The sequence below is a fragment of the Channa argus genome, chromosome 18 (genome assembly GCF_033026475.1).
Source record: "Channa argus isolate prfri chromosome 18, Channa argus male v1.0, whole genome shotgun sequence".
Classification (NCBI taxonomy): domain Eukaryota; kingdom Metazoa; phylum Chordata; class Actinopteri; order Anabantiformes; family Channidae; genus Channa; species Channa argus.
In genome coordinates this window covers 10202647-10222692 of record NC_090214.1, presented here as the reverse complement: position 1 = coordinate 10222692, position 20046 = coordinate 10202647, and the positions used below count along the sequence as shown (strand labels likewise).

The following is a 20046-nucleotide window of genomic DNA, read 5'->3' as shown; positions in this document are numbered from 1 at the left end:
ACTCTCCTACTATATTTAGAGGTTATCAGGATTGATTCTAAAAAAGGAAAATGGACCCACAACTGGGGCTGCACGTAATTATACTACAGTTGGTTAAACATCTAACTAAACAGGACAGTAACCAAAGTTTCTTGAAAGTTGAAAACTGATTTGATCTATATATTTGCTAACAATCCAGCTCCCGATCTAAATTATTTTCTAATCCATGAAATTTCTCCACAATTAAGAAAACCTGCAATAACGGGGAAGATTTGTTTGTAAGTATAAATGAGTACTTGCACAACAGAGACCTTCCAGTGTTGTGCTGTTAAAAGGAAAATGCTGGCATGAAGCCCCGGCCCACTGGATTCAGAGAGGGTTATTTTTGGGGATATTCAGGTGCCTGGGGCCCATGCAGTAAGCCCTTATAAAGAGGTGCTCTCTGTGTGGGTGGAAAGTGGGTTATCAGCTTCACTGTCGTTCCTTGATGGGGCCAACTCGTTTGCATCTAGTCAACACCTTCGGCCCCTCTTTGGCACAGATCCGACCCCGGCTTCCTAAAGCGACCCTTGGCCTTATTGAACACTTTGAATACGTGTCTCTCCAACATACCGGTTCTTACACCAATAATTCAGCCTCACACTAAGTACAATTTGTTGTTTTATAGTAATTTTGACATCTCTAACATGTTCTCCTCCCCTTCTCAAGGTTGATCTATCTCTCCTTTCTCATTTGTTCTTTCATTACATAATTGATGACCAGCAGGAGCAGCTGTGTTTTGCTTTGACTGTGAACATGACAATACTGCGCCTTGGATTAATGCGATTTCAGTGTAAAGCTGAAATAGTTGTACTTATTTAGATATGCACAGGCAGTGGAAGTGAGAATATGTACCATGTACCACAATTACAAAATCAATCAGCTTTAGTTTAGGTATTTGTACTACAGCAGTGAAGCACCATATGAATAACAGGACATATAAAGTATACAATTGTATTTAGCTTTTTATGGTCATTCTTGTTAAAGTAATGTAAGTGCATCTTAACTGAGGTTGAAAATGTTTGTTTGATATCTAAATATATTGAAAAATGTTAATTCCACAACTTTCCGATTTTCTCTTTCTAGCCTTCTCTTCTTTCCTTGTCTAAGGAATGTTTTCCCAGACTCTCTTTTCACCCTCTGTGTACGCTCTGTCTCTCTGTGGCTACACACTTCATTTGTCTTCTCCAGGATCAGAGAAACACAGAAACTCAAAATAATCACTGGACACTGCAGTAGTAGAACGCTTAAGACAAACCCTGGATAACAAGATGACACGACCTGTTAAGTCAGAGAAGTTTGCTACGTCAAACAATTATTTTACGTAGTCATATCTAGGAATATTTCAGCGTGCTTTAAAACATGTATGTACATGTTTTATTGACTTATGTTTAACAATTTCATTGAGAACAGAACATTTATATACAGTATTTAAATGTATTTAATAGTTATGAGGATGAATTTAATACATTAGAAAATGGCCCCATAGTTGGGTGTTTCTTTAAAAGAATTAAACGAAATCCTACTGAACACTTTGCTTTACTTTTAACATAATCGTTTATATATTGTTAAAATTGCCTATTATTATATAACTTTGTAGTGCTTATTATTACAAAAAATATTATTATTAAATTGTTTAAGAAGAGCTTTAGTCAGATTCTTAATTGATTGCTGCATTTGATTTAGCTGCCAAAAGATGGCGCTATAGCCATTGTTCAGTGTCAGACAGAAGAGGCCTGAAACCCAGTGAACATCTTTGGGCTTCCCATCATGGTGAGTTGAGTTCTGGAGGTTTTTGCGTGCGTTGAAAATACATTTAGAGTCATGGGTGCCCATCATTAGGGATCACTCACTCAAAGTTAGCAATATCAAGCAACTTTGCAAAGTGGCAACTCATTTTCAGTGACACTGTGTAGGATTGAGTGATTATATATGCAGCCAGGTGCAAAGCGAACAGGTTATCTACTTCACATCTGGGTTGGCCAGTAAATGTGAAAGATAAAATGGCTAAAAATTACAGTTACCGTGACTGGGGAGGGGGAAGGAGAAGTGCTGTAACCTTTTCCATAAGGAGTGTTGCAGCTTGTGATTGGTTGAAAACTATTTTTTCAACTCTCTCCCGCCAGTTCCTCCCCTCAGCCCCTACACCAGACCCCGGATGGCACGCAGGGCCCTGACCACCACCGCAGCATGGCGCCAAAAGGGTACAGAGTTTGTGTGTGTGTGTATGTGTGTGTGTGTATGTGTGTGCGTGTTCTTGGCTTGTTCATCAGCTAGTTTGGAGGGCCGAGACCCCGGATATGTTGTGGAAGTGTGCAGTGGACAAGGGCGAGACAGGACATGACCTTCTAGAGAAACCTCATCGTACCCCTATAGGCCAAGTGGGTATCAATCAACATCCTTTGTCCCACCCTCAGCCAGCCACTTCAAACACACAGGAGGATTAGATGTACGACCAGCTCTTTTTATTTATCTTTTATATAAATGACCAATTTATGTTGAGGTCATTCATTGTCAAGAAGACTCTGATAGAGTGTTAGTGAGCTAAAGCATTCCTCATTAACAAAAGAAAAATGAACTGATCACATGCTTTTCATCGTTCTTTCATATATAGAAATTTTATTCAGTTGGGAGGAAATACATTTGATTTATATGCATTTAATGTAGTATAATATTCATGTGATAATTTCTTTTGCTCTGTCAACAATTACAGTAGGAGACTTCTGAGATCTCAACTATTCGCCTTTACCTGGTGTGTATGCTTATTTATTAGCCATTTGAACCCCACTGTAATTAAGCAGGGGTACTTTCATTACTCCCAATCCATGGTAACAGCAGATCAAAGCCCCATGTTGATCTTTCTCCTCTGAAGGCTGTCCAGGGTCCAACCAGCACTTCGGACAAATGGCCAACAGGTCAGGAACTCAGTTCCGCTAAGGGTAGAGGCCAAGGGCCCAGGACTGACCCTGGAGTAATGCCACTACGCTGTGAACTGTGTTTTATAGCATTCGGTCTTAAACAAAGAAATCTGACTTATTTTGGATGTTTTGTTCTGTGGTGCTGCATAGAAGGTGGCACTGGTGATGATAATGATGAGATGATACATTTATAATGACTCAGCTTTGGATTTTTATTGTCTGCATTGGGTCACTGTTAGTATTATTTCCTGCAGTCGTATTATTGTTAATGTTGAGGATAAAGAGGTGATGATTTCGTTTCAGTGTTGATGTTTTTAAACATCCACTGTCCAGTTAATTCTGGCCTGAAACTGAGAAATGTTCTGTTCTATACGAGTTCATCTTTTATCACAGTGATCTTTTTTTGAGATTTTTACACGATAAAGTATTAAAGACAAGCCAATTACCAAGCAAACTAAAGACGCAAAGTTAATATGTCTTATTGCTGTTCGTGTCTGGAAAAAAAGGGGTAAAGGTGCTAATTAACAGAGCTGTCAGTGGTTCCTTGAAGTGAAGTGAACTTGCCGATAAGCAGAGTGGCTGGTGTTGGAAACTGGTGGGGCCCCCAGGCCATCTGGACCTTGTTCTCCTGTAGAGTGGGACTGTGGCACAAAATAGGGTATAGGTCCTTAAGTCTAAAGAATATACAATGAAACTGTGAAACGACTGTGCTTTAAACTAATAAAATCACTATAAGGTAGCACCGTTTAGAGACTTTGAAGGTAAACAATAATAATGACTGGTGTAGCATTATCAGTTTCACTAACCTTCATATTTATATGTAGATTCATGAATAATGAAGTGAAGTTGCTGATGAAGATAATATCTGGTTGCACTCAAAAACAGCCTTTTATTTCATGATGATTTTATTTGCTGCTTTACATATACACATTTTGTATACTACAAAATGTGTCAAATCTTGAAGCAGAAGAAATGATTTTGAAATTAAACACATATTCACTACTTCAAAGCGTTCCGATCATACATGTAAAAATGGGTTTAAAATTATTTGAGGCAAGAAATCAAAGTAATATGAGTTCATTTAAATGTGTGTGTGGTCTTCTTTTTAGGATCATTCAAAAAAAAAAAAACCCTCAATGAAGAACCACGTCAAAGTCGGATTTTGGGTCATCTTTAGCTAAAGTGGTATCCTGTGACTCTGGAGGACCCGTGAAGCTCGTCTCCTGCAGGTAATCAACCATCATTCTTTCATGAGGCTATGAGTGTTCAGGAGAGACTCTGGATCTCCCCTGCGGCTTCTGCCAGCAATACATCCTGCTACACTTTAGGGAACATGACAACTGCACTCCCTCCCAGCTCATTGCACCTGAACACACTCCTCTATCTCATGACATGATAGGTCAAATCAGATTTCTCACTGCTACGGTTTGGTAACTCAGCCTGCTTCAAGGCAAAGGAGCTGGGGTAGGAGTTGCATAGATTATTGATTTCTATTAAATTACACCTTGTACCTAATAAATGTGTAGTATGATGGGAAATAGCTTCCAACACACAACAAATGGGATTATGACATCTTTGATCTAATCAAAATGAAGTGTACTGCAACCTGACTGCTTATTGATCGGGCTCACAGCCGTAAAGTCCAAAGAAACCCTTAAATTCATTTTAGGTTTGACATTTTAGCTTCAATTTCTCTTTTTATTTCAACCCACAGTGAGTAACAATCCCTTTTCCTCCCCACTGGATAAGGATAAAGTTTACCACTGACCACCCACAGTTCAACATTTATTAGCCTTGATTGTAGCTACATATAATTCATTTTCTACGACCTTTTTAGCAGAATATTATAAGGCAATGCTCAAGATGTCTAGCAAGATGTTTCTTCTGGACGTCTTGTACTGTGATCAGGACACTAATTTACGGGCCAATGAAAATGGGGCCAATTGTTTTGGGGTCATTGACAGGAGGCAATAAAACTGAGGAAAGAAGTAGTTTATTTACAATTAACTAGTTTATTTTTAATTATGTCTATTCTAATTTAGTTTCAAAGTTGCTGTTTTAAAGTCATTTAAAAGAAACACCCAAGTCCTCTTGCAAAAAATGTAAAAATAATGCAGGTTAACTGTACTGTACTTTGTGCAAATCTATGCAAAAAATTCTCCCTGAGCATTACTTAGACCTCCTGTTTCATCTTTTTATCATGTTATGTATTGTCTGTTTTAAGCAAGTGAAACAAACTAAAAAGTTGGCGATGTGAGTTTTGGTTGGCCAGGTGTGAAGAAAAATCGAAATTTGCAGGTTCAGTCTTATAAACAAGTGAATTACCAATTGCCCTTTCTGCTTTGCTCCATGCTGAGGTGAGCAATGGATCAGATCAAATTGCGGTTGGGATGCGTTGTGTGTATCTGCTGTATGTGACAGGGATGCAGAGTGTTCCTGCAAAAGAGCATTATTCCACTGAAAAACCAATAAAAGATTTAGGGAATGCAGGTTTTTGTCTGGTATTCCTAGCACTGTCCCTTTGCAGCCAGATTTTTATTTGTAACGAGCATATTTTTCTGTGTAGTAGTCAGAGGATTAATACATGCAGAACTTCCACTTATCGTTTGTTTTTTAAAAAAGTCTGCTCAAATTGATCCAATCCAAACAATTTTTGTCATATCTCCTGCTGTTTCCTGGCATACTGTTTCTAAAAGTGACTCTGTCTCAACCTGTTGTGTTATTATTACATGTATGCATATACATATGTGTTTGTGTGTCTATGTGTGTGTGTGCATGTACACATCATTTGCACGTCTGTGCTCACGAGACATAGTATTATCAGTGTGGTTCACTGGTTCAACAAAGAAAATGAAATGATATCCAGAGCTCAGACATCAAACACCAGAGGCCAGTTGAGTTATGGTGCATCGATCGACTACAAGAACAAAGGGAACGATGGCTAAGGGGCTGGAAATCGTGGAAAAAAAGAGATAGATGAAGCAGACTGAAGGCATGCAGCCCGGGGTCTGCAGCGAATTCTGTTTGGGGTATGAGGCTCTGGGGTTTATGTCAGTCAGGATCTGTAGGAAAAGTTGCTCCCTAGAGAGACAGAGTGGAGAGAAAAAGAGCAAAGGATGCAAAAGGATGTGTGGGGCACTAAGGGCTTGGATGAAAGGTGACATTAACCAGGTGCCCTTCTGGCCCAGCTGTCAATCCATTGCTTTTCCTTTCCCTCCTCTACAGTAAAACTCTATGAATGTTTTTTTTTAAGAGGACCCAAAGTCAGGTGCTGGTTTTGAGTGTGCATGGCTGGTGAGTTTCCGTCGGTCTGTTTTTCTAAGCTGCTACAGTTGTATACAGGCACATGTCTGGATGGTGATGAATAACCAGACCCTGCTTGGTTATCTCGACTTCCTTTAGAGTTTGAAGAGAGAGCCAGATGTAGCTATTTATCTTAATCTTTGCTCTCATTTAGTCTGGAAGTAGTTGGATGCCATTTCACTTTTCATTACATTATCAAACATTAAGGACATGATGTTATGAAGAAATAATCTAGATGTGATGAGTATTTTGTCATCATTGCATATAAAATAACAAAATATTTTCAATAAATCCGTGCACTTGTAGAAAAGCCGTAAAAAGACACTTTCTTGACCTCAGGAAGCTTCTATGAGTTCACATTAATATTTAATTTCCTGTAGTTACATTAATGCTAATGCATTTGATATGTAGTGGAATAAAAAAAAGTGTTTAATACAAAGATTCCTTGAGTGTTGCGTTAGCAGAGATGGGACTTCTCACACTAATGTAAATGTCATGCTTTTTTTTAAAGCAACTACACGATTAAATATTCAACACAGCCCATATGTGTCTGATCTGTGGTCTCAAATGTAAGTTGGATCTAATATCAGAACATTTTATAAATCTAAGAAGCTTAATTAAAATCCAAATTTATATTAATACAAACAGATTTATACAACATGTAATCTCTCACAAAATGTATTTTCACACAGAGCATTTAAGGAAAGATGTAGAAGGAAGTCACTGTGCAGCAAGTCATACTTCCTGCAAGAAGTTAATAATTTCCTTCTTGCACCACAGATTGACAGCATGTGCTCTTGTGTGTTTACAGTTAACAGGTTTTAAACAGTGTCATCCTCAGTGATGACAGACCACAGGCAACAAAACTTCTGTCAAGCTGTGGCAATGAACATGCCACACAGTACATGTCATATCTGTGTTACAAGATGATCTGAACCACGCTTGAAATAAAGAGTAGTGAAGGAGTGTCCAACCTGCTCTTCTGGTCCGGGTCAACTCTCATTAGGTTCTTTTTCTTGCCCAATGGGTTTGAGGGGCCGAGTGACCCACCACAGAAAACTGTTACAGCACAGCAGCAAAATGTTCAGGGGACAGGCCTTTACATCTTCTTGGAGGCTGGTCAGCAACAAGAAGCACTTACTCTTCTTGCACATACTGGTTTGATATACAGTAGGAACGATTTGACAACTTGAGAAATTTATATATAAGTTTAACTAATTTAACTTTAATTGTAAACTAATTAATGTCCTACAAATGTCCTACAAAACACACACACACACACACACACACACACACATATATATATATATATATATATATATATATATATATATATATGTGTGTGTTATTTTAGCCAAGAAATTAAAATTAGACCAAATTTAAAAGTTTCATAATTTAATTGAAGGTTTTTAGAACTTTTATGATACGGTGTATTTTGGCAACCGCTGAATTTTTAATTAATTCCTCTGCTTTATTTATGCTTTTTTTCCAAACTGATAAATAAAACTAAGGCATCTTGAACAGTTTTCTTGCCATTGCTGCATGTGAACACTGAACCATTTAACTAGAAACTTTGTAGACAAACCAGTGGTGTGTTCAGACAGCAGTAATGAAATGAATCAGGCAAGTGAAGTAGAGAGGACTCTGTGTGCACAGGGTGTGTGCACATGGCATGCAGTCCTTGCAGAGAGGCACATGGCTGCAGCACATGTATGCACATTCACAGTGTGGCTGCATTGTGCTGCAGTAATTGAAAACAAACAGGTCTCACAGAGGGGATTTTATAGCTCTGTCCAGTCTTGTTCATTCAGAAAAGAAATGCATTGGTTATTTCCTTCCAGATTTATTAGAAGCTAATTTTTGCTGGTTTCATGAACATACCTTTGTTATGGGCACTGGTGGCAGGCTGCTTTAAACGACTGTGTCAATACCAGAGACGGAAATCGGGTGGTTGCCATATTCGCTCCAACACTGGTGTGTTCGATAGGGAATGACCGTGGACCTGGTCACAAAACGTAGTCGTTATTTACTTTTAAAGTTGGTTGTGTGTTTAATGATATAATATAGAGTAGTAAAATATAGTTTTGCTGCAATGAAACTCTAACAACTTGGGAACCCTGAAATTTACTTATTTGAGTAATTTTAACATATTGATTAATAAATGTTTTAGCATCACATGTAAACTTTGCCATCATGTGATGAACATCAGACTGTGCGACCTGGCCTATTTCAATTAAATGAACAACTGTATTCTTTCAATTAAGCATGTAACAATCATTATATATTTTGCAGCTTGAATGAATGTAGTTGCATGCATGAATACATTTAAACAATTCAGTGTAGTTGCACATATTTTCACACGCTGATGTTTATGCCCAGTGTGATTCACTTTTATTTTTCAGACCGTCTAGTACATTTTTTAAAGAATACAGTTTCAGCAGTGGTATTTGTTCTTTGTAGTATGCAACTATTTTATGTGAAATCTACCATGCAGACCACAGCCTAACTTAGCTTTTTGTGTGGGGGATAGAGGCTGGATAGAGGCTAGTGAGTGGGGCAACAGGAGGAGGGAGGACTGGGAGCGAATTCTTGTCCAAACATTCTGCACGCGGATTTGTATTCATTGCACCCCTGCTGCTATTGATATCATTACGCAGGGTGCTCATGCTGAGAGGACAGGGGCTGGAACTGGCAACGGGGAGGTCATGGAGCTGCAGGCCCTAACGAGAAGTGACACTGGCTCCAGGTCGGCCAAGCATCCACCGGATTTCAATGGGAGCCGCACTTTCCCAGTCAGCGCATTAGATCAAAGATCATTACCTGCTAATCAAAACACATGAACATAAGGGGGTTCCCTTCTTCCCCTCTCTTTTGGAGGAGATGGAAGAAACGACAAAGAAGGAGACAGCACCAGCTTCTTGACTGGATGAACCTTAGTGGTCCCATCATAGTGGAAGACCCCCACTTTTTGACTTCAATTGGACGAAGTTACAAAACAATTACACAACAGCTTCCACCACAGAGCATTTCTGTCACTGACTCATTATTGATATCTTTTATCATACTGATAAAATAGCTTTGGGGGATTTGCACCTTTTGCTCTCTAGCTTTTCCCAGGCTCTGTTGTCTCACTTGATGCTGTGCCACTGTTGTTAGGTCACTGTCTGCACTGGGATCCAAACAGGGCTGAGCTGCTCTTTACCAGAAGACATAATCACAGTTCCCTTGTCTTGTCTAGATAGGGACAGAACTTTTCTGCTCTTGCTCACAAACTTTGCATTCAACTCATACTTTGATAAGTTGGATATTTGCCTACAATAGCTGTAAAATACTCAAACATGTCTTGATGTTAAGCTTAAAATATTGCAATAGTAATAGATTGAGAGCGGAAAGTAAAAATGGAGGAGTCAGTTTGATTTAGGACTAAATCACTCTCCTGTGGTACACGAGCTTCTTCTGAGATGTTTATGAAATTGATGTTGTGTTGTCCATTTAATTTAGAGATCGTGGTAGAAGTAGAGGAAGGGGGCAGCAGAAACATGTCACCTCCGGGTAGAGGCCTGGGTCTTGAAATGTTGGACCCCCTTGGCCAGATCCACAGACAGGGGGGGTATTCTGCTGCTGTACTGAAGGCTCTATGGCCCATTAATCGTTTGTTTGAGTTTCTGCCCCACTGAGCATGTCATGTCTCCATTAGAGAGGGTTTGTTTCTTCTTCCTGTCCGCCTCTTGGCAGCAGGGGGCTCTCACACATCTCATTTGGCTGTACACTGCTGTCTGGTGCCAGGCAGACTGTCCTGCACTTGTGTGTTTGTGCACATGTATATGTGGGTGTGTAAAAATGTGGATGGTGAATTGCGTGTTTTTTAGATACTCATCTCCTGGAGGTGAAAATTAATGCTAATTGAGTAAGGAGGGTGCTGGTTCCAATGTGATCTGTTGTACAAACCAATCCCAACACTGTTGTCATTTACTTAAGCCTTCTAAATACTGCAATTTACGGATTACTCATAATTGGATTACTTTAGTTATTTTTGTATTTCTGTACTCCTATAATATGTGGAATAAAAAGTAAAATAAAAAAACAAGTTATTTTCTTTAAAATTATTTAAATTCAGTATTTCTCACTTGAATCTCATGTCTAATAAAAATAGCATTTTACATCTGCAAATCCAACTTTTATAATTAGATTAACCAAACCGAATAGTAAACAACTTATCAGCACCCTGCAGAGTTGTTGTTACAGAGGCTTGTGTGTGTGTTTGTGTGTGAAGGTGTGTGTTTTGCTTATGTGATCCTAAACACTAATCTTTCCTACCAGCCAGTAGCTATTGGATTAAGAGTAAAGCTCTGGCAATAACACTGAAGGCTCAATCATTAAACCTTTACTTAGTGCAGATGTTTAGGCTGATTATGAATGTTTTAGTTTAATTTCTAAAACGTTCAATATTTAATTATCACTTCATAACATTGTTACCAATTGTCAGAACTTCTTTATAACATCTAAGGTAAAATCAGTCATTTTTTAATTTGGCTCTTCCAAAACTGCCTATTGCCTAAATGCTATCACAGAAATCACATACTATAAGTTCACACTGTGGCTTATACTAAGCAGCTTTTTTTTTTTTTTTTACCATATTGTCTTTGCAAAGGTATTCCTTGAAAAATGCTAAGATACAACATTCCAGTCAGTCTGCCGACTTACTTATTGGGCTCTCCAGTGCAGGAGCTGACCCGCACTGCCACGGCCTATCTTGATGTTAGTTTGACCTTTGACCTAAGACTATGCCATAGACATCAGCCTGCTGACCTGTCAAATGGGCCCCTTTATTCCTGTGACCCACGGAGCTTTCGCCTTTAAACTGAAATATGGCCGCCAAGCCTACAGAAGCCAGCCAATTAGGAAGTAGAAAGAAATCATAGTGGCACAATGAGCCGAGACTAATAGAGTACTCTTTATCTGCCGCCTGCCCGTCTGCCTGCCTGCCTGCTGTCTTAATGCCTTCGCTGCTGCTACTGCTGCGGCTTTTCGTTCGCTGGGATCTGTTGAGTACTGAAAACCACTGATCATGTCTGTTAACTTGTGACTCATTGTTCCACCCCTACAATTTAGCTAAAATGAAACAAAACTATTACAAGTACTGCTACATGGGAAGATATGATGTCAGTGTAAACATCTATAAAACAAGTTTAGGTTCAGGTGACGGCACCACCATGATACATGACTAAAACTGTGCACCAACTACTTTCATGCAGTTTATTGAAAATTCTGAACAAATTTATTTACATTAAAAAACTAGTGCTTTAAAAAAATAACAAAAACTTTTTTGTACTGTAACTTTCAGGGAGCTTAAGTACTTTTGTCACTAATGTTTCCAAGTTGTTGTGTTGTGACATGCTGTGGTGCGAGGATTCAAACTCCAGTTCCTCTCTGCTTTTCTTGCTTTACCTTTCTTTGCGTGTCACTGACTCTTCCTGATGTATGTCTGTGTAGATGCACAAGGGGCACTTATTGCATTTTTCATTTTCCTCCCTCAAGTCCTTGTTTCTTTCTCTTTGCACTTCACTGACTCAAAGCAAATGTTTGCATCCCTGGACAGTTTAGGGATGAGACAGCAAACAAAGAGGACCATTGTCTCAGTTTAAAAACAAGGGCAGTCATCTCTGGAGGTGTTTCCCTGAACGATTCACCACACATTTGAGTTACTTGTTCAGTAGCGGTGTCCTTTCATCCTGCATCCCAGAGGAGAACTAAGGAGTGCCACCAAAGACCGCAGAGTGTCCAGAGCCTTAGAAAAACTGGGAACAAAATCAATAGCTCACTAGAGTGGAACTATTGTAGATTGTAAGCAAAATTTTCTCACCTTGTCATTCTGAAACACAGCTAATGTACTTTCCCATCTCTTCCCTGTGTTGGATTGATATCTGTTGCATTTCAGAGATGGAGATAGTTGTTATAACCCCTTTCACTTTGTCTGCCAGTTAGGAATTGAACTTTATAAATCATGAACCATCTGTGTTTGTCCTAATTTTTACAGCGCAGAGTAGCAAAAAACAGCAATAAAAAGAGATAAATTGCCTCTTATCATGTACAAACATTTATTCTATGTAAACATAAAAACAACATCAACAACTTATTTTTTGAGTTGTATCATCTACAGATTTGCAATTTGAGTTTCACTCCTGAGAGATAGAACGTGTATCATTAGTTAAACTGCAAAGGACGCAGATACATTTACAGTACAAATGCAGTAGACTTATCTCAGCCATGGCTCCATATATTACGCACTCGCTCATCCTGCTGAATGTATTTCAAACGTCAGATAAGAGCATCACATTGATGAGAAGCAGGCTTGTGTATTTTTACCTCAAGATCCACTTCTGTCCATTGACTGAGATAATAAAGATGGACTCAAGCAAAGATTACCAGCAGTTCCTTCCAGCCCCTCTCATTTTTCACTCTCGCTGTGCACAGCGTACTTTGTTAAGTACTTGTTAAGTGTGTTTTCTTTGTGCACACAAACATCCCCCTGGCAATAGCACACCTATGCAGCACTTGAAAGTTTGGGTTGGTATTATTGTGTATATCTTCCCACTTTGACAAGCAGTCAGGAGGGGCCGGGAATCAAACCACGGAACCTGTTGTCCATGGACAACTGACTTGCCAACTGAGTTACAGCCCCCCAGACGATTATTTCATAGCCTTTTAATACCCTTTAATTAGTTTTTATTCACTTGCTTTTAACTGCTATTGTAGAAAAAAGCACATATGTGAAATGTTTGTTCTTGGTACATTTTGGCAGAATCTGTACATGAAGCTGATTTTAAACCTGGCTCAAAATTAGCCAAAAGTGTGAATGCAGAATAGATCGGTACTGCATGTTGGATTTGTTTGTGAAAAAAACAAACAAAAACCCTCATTAGCTTAATCTTTGAAAGAGGATCCATTGACAAATGTTCGGTTTTCAGAGTTAAAGTGATGCTTGAGGAATCATTATATCATTAAACCAGGTGGCTGCTGTTCTCTGCCATTTTTGACCACCACACATTCACCTGGTCTGGAATACAGTTAGTACAGAATATTACATGACTTTCATTCTAATACTGACCTTGTGAACTGTGAAGTGTTTGGTGAAAATTAGTCTAGACAGTAACTGTGGAAAACTTTTTTTGGTGGATTCATTTTTGTCTTCTCTCTTTGTGCTGATGTCCCTACAACACAGTTCATCAAATAAATATGAAAACACAGGACAAATTCATGAACTCAAAACACTGTAACATTTAGGAACCTCAATTGATTTAATTTACTCAGAGCTCTGTAGCCTCATCGTAGCTTTCAGACTTTTGAACTTTGCAACCCCCATCAATTGCATTGGACATGAACTGGGCTTTAGATCAGAAGCAGATCTTTAAAAGACCAGTATGATAAGGAGCACATCAAGAAAACCTTGTGGAAATGTTCAAATTAGCATCTCATTGTTCTTTGAGCCTTCAAAAACGTGAAGCAACAATTTTAATATTTTAGTTTCTAATAATCTATACCTCCAGTTTTGATGCCATTACTTTAAATAACGACTAATTTGTCTAATTCCCCATTTTTCCCACTTGCAAGTAAAATATACGGTTGTTTGTATTATTGGTCTAAATATGTGCTTTCCTGTTTCTTGATGTTGTTATACAGTAGTCACTCTTAATCCCAAATTTGTGCACAATGTGCCTGTAGTTCCACAGTTCTGTAACAGCAACCCTCCACATTCTCACAGCCTTTTCTTTTGTCAAAATGGCCCATGTTTCACTCCAGAGCAGAGCCAGCAGTAAGTTAGAGAGGTCAAGAGGGAAAGTGAATCTTGAAAGAGTGTACCGCTTAACCTTGACCTTGGGATTGCATTTCTCTAAATGTGTGTGTGTTCAACTACAGCTGCCCCACTCGCCACTTCACAGAGTGTTTACATTTTTCGGAGAGGTCTTTATCTCCTCCAGTCTTGGGGTCCCTCTGGTTAAGTTTATACAATGACTGTGCGCGCACACACACACACACACACACACACACACACACTAGCAAAGTGTGAGCCTCCAATAAACAGAGTGGAGGGAGAGTGCTTTCACACACTCATTCATCTCAGCTACATTCTGGACCAAAGCCGGCCGCAGCGGTTTGCTCCCTGAGAGCCCAAAAATTTCAGAAGTAGGTTACCGTCAGTCTGGGTCTTGAAAGGAGAGAGAAAAAAAGATTGTATAAACTACACCAGCAAGGATATACATAGATATAGCAGTAACCCTGATGGGAATTTCTGAAACATCATACCTTTCTCCAGACTGTAATGACATTAGTGGAGCTAATAAATCCCAAGATTTGGCATTTCTAAGACCTCATTTTTGACATTTCTGTTTAAATACTTCATTAGTCACTTTGGGTGTTTGGTCGCCTAGATTGTTTTAACTAGTAGCTCATGTCTCTCCAAGGTCAGTACTACTAAATAACAGAGATTACAGTTATAGTTTAGGTCTGTATTTAAAGACTAGCTATCGTGACTGGTGTCTGTCATTTGTCCTATCAGTAAGTTTAGCAATTTAGTGTCCTTTCAGAGCCATCCATCTTGATAAGGTGCTCTGTTAAGATATAGGACCATAGGGTGTCTTCCATATAGTTACCGTTAACTGTCATTGTGCCACTTTTTAACTACTTGCTTTGAATGCACAATGGAATCGTAATGACTACAATAGATGTGTGGGATTGTTCTTTGAATTACACAGTTTAAAAAGTGGCATCCGGATGCTTGCTCATCAAAAAGTGCTGAGGGGTGTTGGTGTTGCACGGATCAAGGTTTTATCTTTCCAAAGAACCAGTTTGTTGTTTCAAGTGTGAGAAAGAAAAAGACCACCATGATAACACAGCCTCTCCCAGATTCTGCCTCTCTCATACACACACACACACAGACAAAGGTGAATTTACAAAAGTGAGATTTTTTTCACATGCGTAGATAATAAGCTGTTACAGAAACCAAACAACCTGTCAGGGATAAGATAAAAACCGAGCAGCTGATTCACAGACACAAAAAGGCTTTGGTGATTCCAAGTCCTCACTTATCGTGCAATGCACCTCTACCCTCACCATTGCAACTAAACACTTTTAAAACATTTTTTTTAGAACGTCCTCTCTGTTTGAGTTTTTTGCAGTCATTCATTCATGGGTCACTGTAACACTTCATCTGGTGAGTGAGGTTGCTGACTAACCCAGAAGACTGAAAACCTAACGTACAAAGACGAAAAAAAAGAAAGAAAAACAGGAAAGAGGCAGAAACGTGAACTAGTATGGATCCAGGAAAACCTACCAGTGAGATATTGAGTGATTTTCTCCTCAAGAGCCTGCTTCTATCAAGGTGATTCATCGCGGAGGGCTTGACTAACAGTTCAGGGCGCGATAGAAGTCCATCTCACATGATGGTTTTATTGATGGCATCAAGTCACACATTGGCCTCTGTGGAGGTGCTACCGTGGCTGCTTAGCCTGTGTGGTGAGAGATAGAGAGATGCGGAGTGAAAGAGAAGAGCAAAAGGGGTGGATGTCTGGGGGTATACTGGCACACAAACAAGCCACAGTGTCTCTCCAGGAGCAACTTGCAGACATCTGCATTTAGAGGGATCGATACCCTGCCACAAACAGCTAAGAGTGTCTCTGGAGAATAACAATTATTGATTTGAAACTGGTGTTAATAGAAAGAGTCGATATCACTGATATTCTTAACTCAAATCAGCTCTTTTCATGTTTTCAAAGCAAAATTGTAGTAATTCTGTAAGAGAAATTCTGTCATCTTGTAATGTAAGAATTACAGGCTTAGCAATATTAAAACCTAATTATATTGAAGCAAAACGTTTTTGTTATTAATCAAAGCACGAACTACAACATTTTGTAAATTGTAACAAACCAAAATTGATTATCTGACAGATTTGACACAATTAATAATTGCTATTCTAATAAAATGTCTGGCAGTAGACTGGCTGTGGTACGCATGAAAAGTCAACCTACTGTCTCAAAATGTGATGGCCCCATACTGCTGCATCTAGACATATTGACCTGCTGTGTTGGCACACGGTCTCTGAAGGCCTAGAGGGGTCAGGCAGGGCTATTTCCTCACTACCCTTGGGTTCATTTATGCTGTAGGTATAGTATTGATTCCCCAGCGGTGACAGAGTTCCCTGTTGTGTATTCCTATAGAGCTATGGTGGTGCTCACAGCAGAGGTGTCCCATAGCAAGTGCATGAATTGCAGCCAGGTTTTTGCACAAGGGTGTGGTACACCGATGCCGCAATGCTACTCAATCGACAGCTTTGTACGCCAGATTATTTACGCCCACTGTGTCGTGCTGGTTAATGCAACAAGAGCCCTAATCAATTTGAACATTTAGGATGGGTCCGTTTTCATCTGACATGTTTAAATTAAATCACCAAGTGTAGTAGGTAAAATCAGAAAGTATTCAAAATACAGTTTTTTGTAATCAGTTCATCATTTCATAGTTTTGGCTAACTTGTTCGTGATACTATAGGTTTAACGCCTATTATGCAACAGAAAACAGGCAACTGTACATAGCCAATGAAAAATTGCTCACAGGATTTGTTTGAGATTTATGAACCACAAACACACTCAGACAATCTATTAAAGTCCCTTTTATTCTACCTAGGGTCTTAATTTTGTTTAGATAATGCTAACATTTTATTTGTGGTAATAAACACAACCGATCTGGTGAACTGAGAGCTTGTGAACAAATCAACAATTTAATGAGAAACCATCTTTAAAATGCTGATTTCACAGACAAACTATGCAGATAGCTGTGGCAAGTGTGATGGGTCACAGCTAAGGTAATCTGTAAACAGTGTTTGATGTAAAAAGAAATAATGTTGCCATTCCTTTACCATACTTCTCATATTCTCTGCCTCTTTGAAGAATTTCCTGATCTTTCCAGAGATTTCTAAATCCAAAATGTAAGTTATTACTACTGATGAAAATGGTGGTTTAACCTGCAAAATAACCTGAAAAATAACACTGATGTTGTAATAAATCAGAACTGTCAGTTAAAGTAGTCAGATGTGCAAGTACTTTAAATTTATGATGATAAAAAAACACATACGCCCTACTTTAATCTTCTAAATGATGGCTCATAGAAATATCTCGTGAAATTTTTTGGCCTCTTGTATAATGGTTCAGTATGTTATATTTGTTCTGTTCTGTACAAGATCTTCCCAGGACAAAGTAGATAAGAGATGTTGGGATGTTTATATTGAAACACCACAGCATATTCAAGAGATCTCAAAGGGCTGAGTCTAAATGTGTTCCATATGGAGGAACTGCTACCCAGGTGGATGAGAGAAAGAATCGTTTTCTACTCAGAGTCTGTACCTGTAATTCCCACAAACTGGAGGGAGCCTGGCCACGATGCCTTATCAGCTCTAATGATGAGACAGCTGGAGGCCATTTTCCAGCTGGGCTCAGCTTTGACATTCAAACACTTATGGTCTGCTCGCCCAGTCTCCCCATGACAAGGATGATTGTGACTTCTGCAAAAGTTAACCATCTATTCAAATCTGATATGATGATTTTACTGAGCAAATACTATAATTTCACAAACTTTTGTTTATCTTCCATTCATACTACAAAGTTGAGAGCAGCCTAAAAAAACAGTTTTCATCGCAGAGCACTGAATCAGTTTCGCTGATGAAAGCATATTGTTAAAGTCCAATCCTGATTAATGCAAGCTATGATTAAAAAGAGTCTCCAAGATGTCATTGCATAAGTGCTGAATAGATATGTGTTGTTTGCACTGAAGTGGATAGCATGGTTGGTACAGCACATATTTCATCCAGCTGAACTGGGTTTCAGGATAACAACTGTTGCAGAGTCATAATTTACCTGTTATGGAAAGACTTCTCATCAGTTACTATAAATTGATTTGGCCCAGAAACACACATCACTTCTCAGTATTCTATTAATGTACGGAAAGTTTTTATTTAATATATTTTTAGACTGTAAATGAGCAAATGGGTGTAAGCAGAAACATCTTGATCCATGCATTTCATTAACAAAATAATTCAATCCACAATCTAATGTTGGGCAAATCTGCAAAGAGAGCAGTGTAATGTTGCTTTTTATCAGAAGTTCAAAATCTAGCACCCTGGTAGCTGAGCAAAAAAATGATGATTACAGACATTGTACAAAATAATTACATGAATAAAACAATTATTTTATGTGCAGACACAAATTTGATGTATTTATCCATTGTTGCAACACAAAATTAACTTCATAGCCTGCTCAGTAATTTTAGATGCTCCGTCAAAACAAGGAAAAATAAAGAAGAACTGAGCACTGAACAAGGTAGGGGTCCTCCAGAGGACTGAACACAACAGTGCTGCACAAGCAACGCAACAACACAGTGTGACCAGTAGAATTTCTTGTCACAAGGTTACTTGTTACACTTCCTGTTGAAAGTAATTGTGCTACTGTATGGACACAGCTTAACAGCTTTTACATTGCTTTCTAGCTTTGAGACACACTCTGGTTCTCACTCTATCAACAATGCACCATACCCGTCTGTCTCCCCCAGAGGCCCCCCCCACCCTCCTCCCACTCTCTCTTCCCAAGAGTCTGGCCAGGAGTGGTGCTGAAAGACTGAATGGTGGGAGATGGAAGGGTCTGTGCTCCCATTTCAGCGCTCCTGTCTGTGGTCGGTTGCAGAGACAAAAAAAGGCCGAGGTGCACAGATGCAGATTTCACATCACTGTGATGCATGTCTCTGTTGATATGGTGGATGTTTTTACATGAACCAGAAAATGTGTTATCTGATGGAGGGCTCTCCTAATTCCAGGTCGATCTCCACTGCCATCGAACAACAAGCTTCAAGCCAGGTACCAAACATCTGCCCTGGGAATATGCCAAGAACTGGGTACTAGACTTTATTTTATCTGCCAGCAAGAGCAATATTAGCACTTGCCTCCTTATATGGATGGTCCAGATGCTGTGTTGACTGAGGCCCAGTTTGGCGCCTCTTTATTGAAATTGCATGGACAATCACATTCTCCTGTGGTTTTTATGGGAGCTCACCTCGTTGAGCCTTTTTCTCCCTGTCTTTATAAGCATAGACTGTGCCCTGTCACATAGATTTCTGAGCTTGTTGTCTAAGGGTTTTCAAAAGAAGGTCAGTCTCTAATGAAAGCCTAATGTGCAACAGTTTGACTTTTTAAAGAAATGTTTTGGACTTCTGCACGAGATGGATTTGATTCTCTGAAAACCCTCTTTGGCGCTCATCCATCTGTGGTGATCTGTGTTTCAGTACATCTTAATAAAGTAATCCTCTCCCTCGTTTTTCTACTCCTAGGAATGCTCTTGTTCTTTTGCTCTTCTCCTTTGTCATGCGTGGCACCCAGACTGTGATTTGTTTAGGTTTCAGATTTAAGGTTGACTGAGGCCATGACTCATCATTACTCTGAGATGACTTGTTTTTCCTCACTGCTGAAGTAACTAAATGATGTAGAGTTTACTGAAAATTGAGGAATGCTGCTTCAATGTACTTTTGCTCATTGAAATGTCAACATGGGTCAATAAACAGATTTTATAACATGAGCTTTTTCCATACATTTAATGCTGTTCAGTCAGTTAGATAAAAGCATTGTTTCTTTCCATCCTTTCTTACCCTATCAGGTCAGGCATGACAGAGATAGACACTCATAATCCAAATAAACCATCAGTGTACCAGTGAGAAGTTTCATTCATCATCCTGACTTTCCATTCATTAGACATTCATTTGTTTTCGTTCTGAC

At 39.1% G+C, this 20046-nt stretch overlaps 1 long non-coding RNA gene across 1 annotated transcript; it reads left to right on the top strand.

The window, feature by feature from the left end:
* The first annotated feature begins 4051 nt into the window (after window positions 1–4051).
* LOC137104238 (uncharacterized) lies at window positions 4052–19735 on the top strand. Its single transcript, XR_010911650.1, has 3 exons — window positions 4052–4165; window positions 18771–18982; window positions 19095–19735. It is a non-coding gene; the product is annotated as an uncharacterized lncRNA (long non-coding RNA).
* The last annotated feature ends 311 nt before the right edge of the window (window positions 19736–20046 follow it).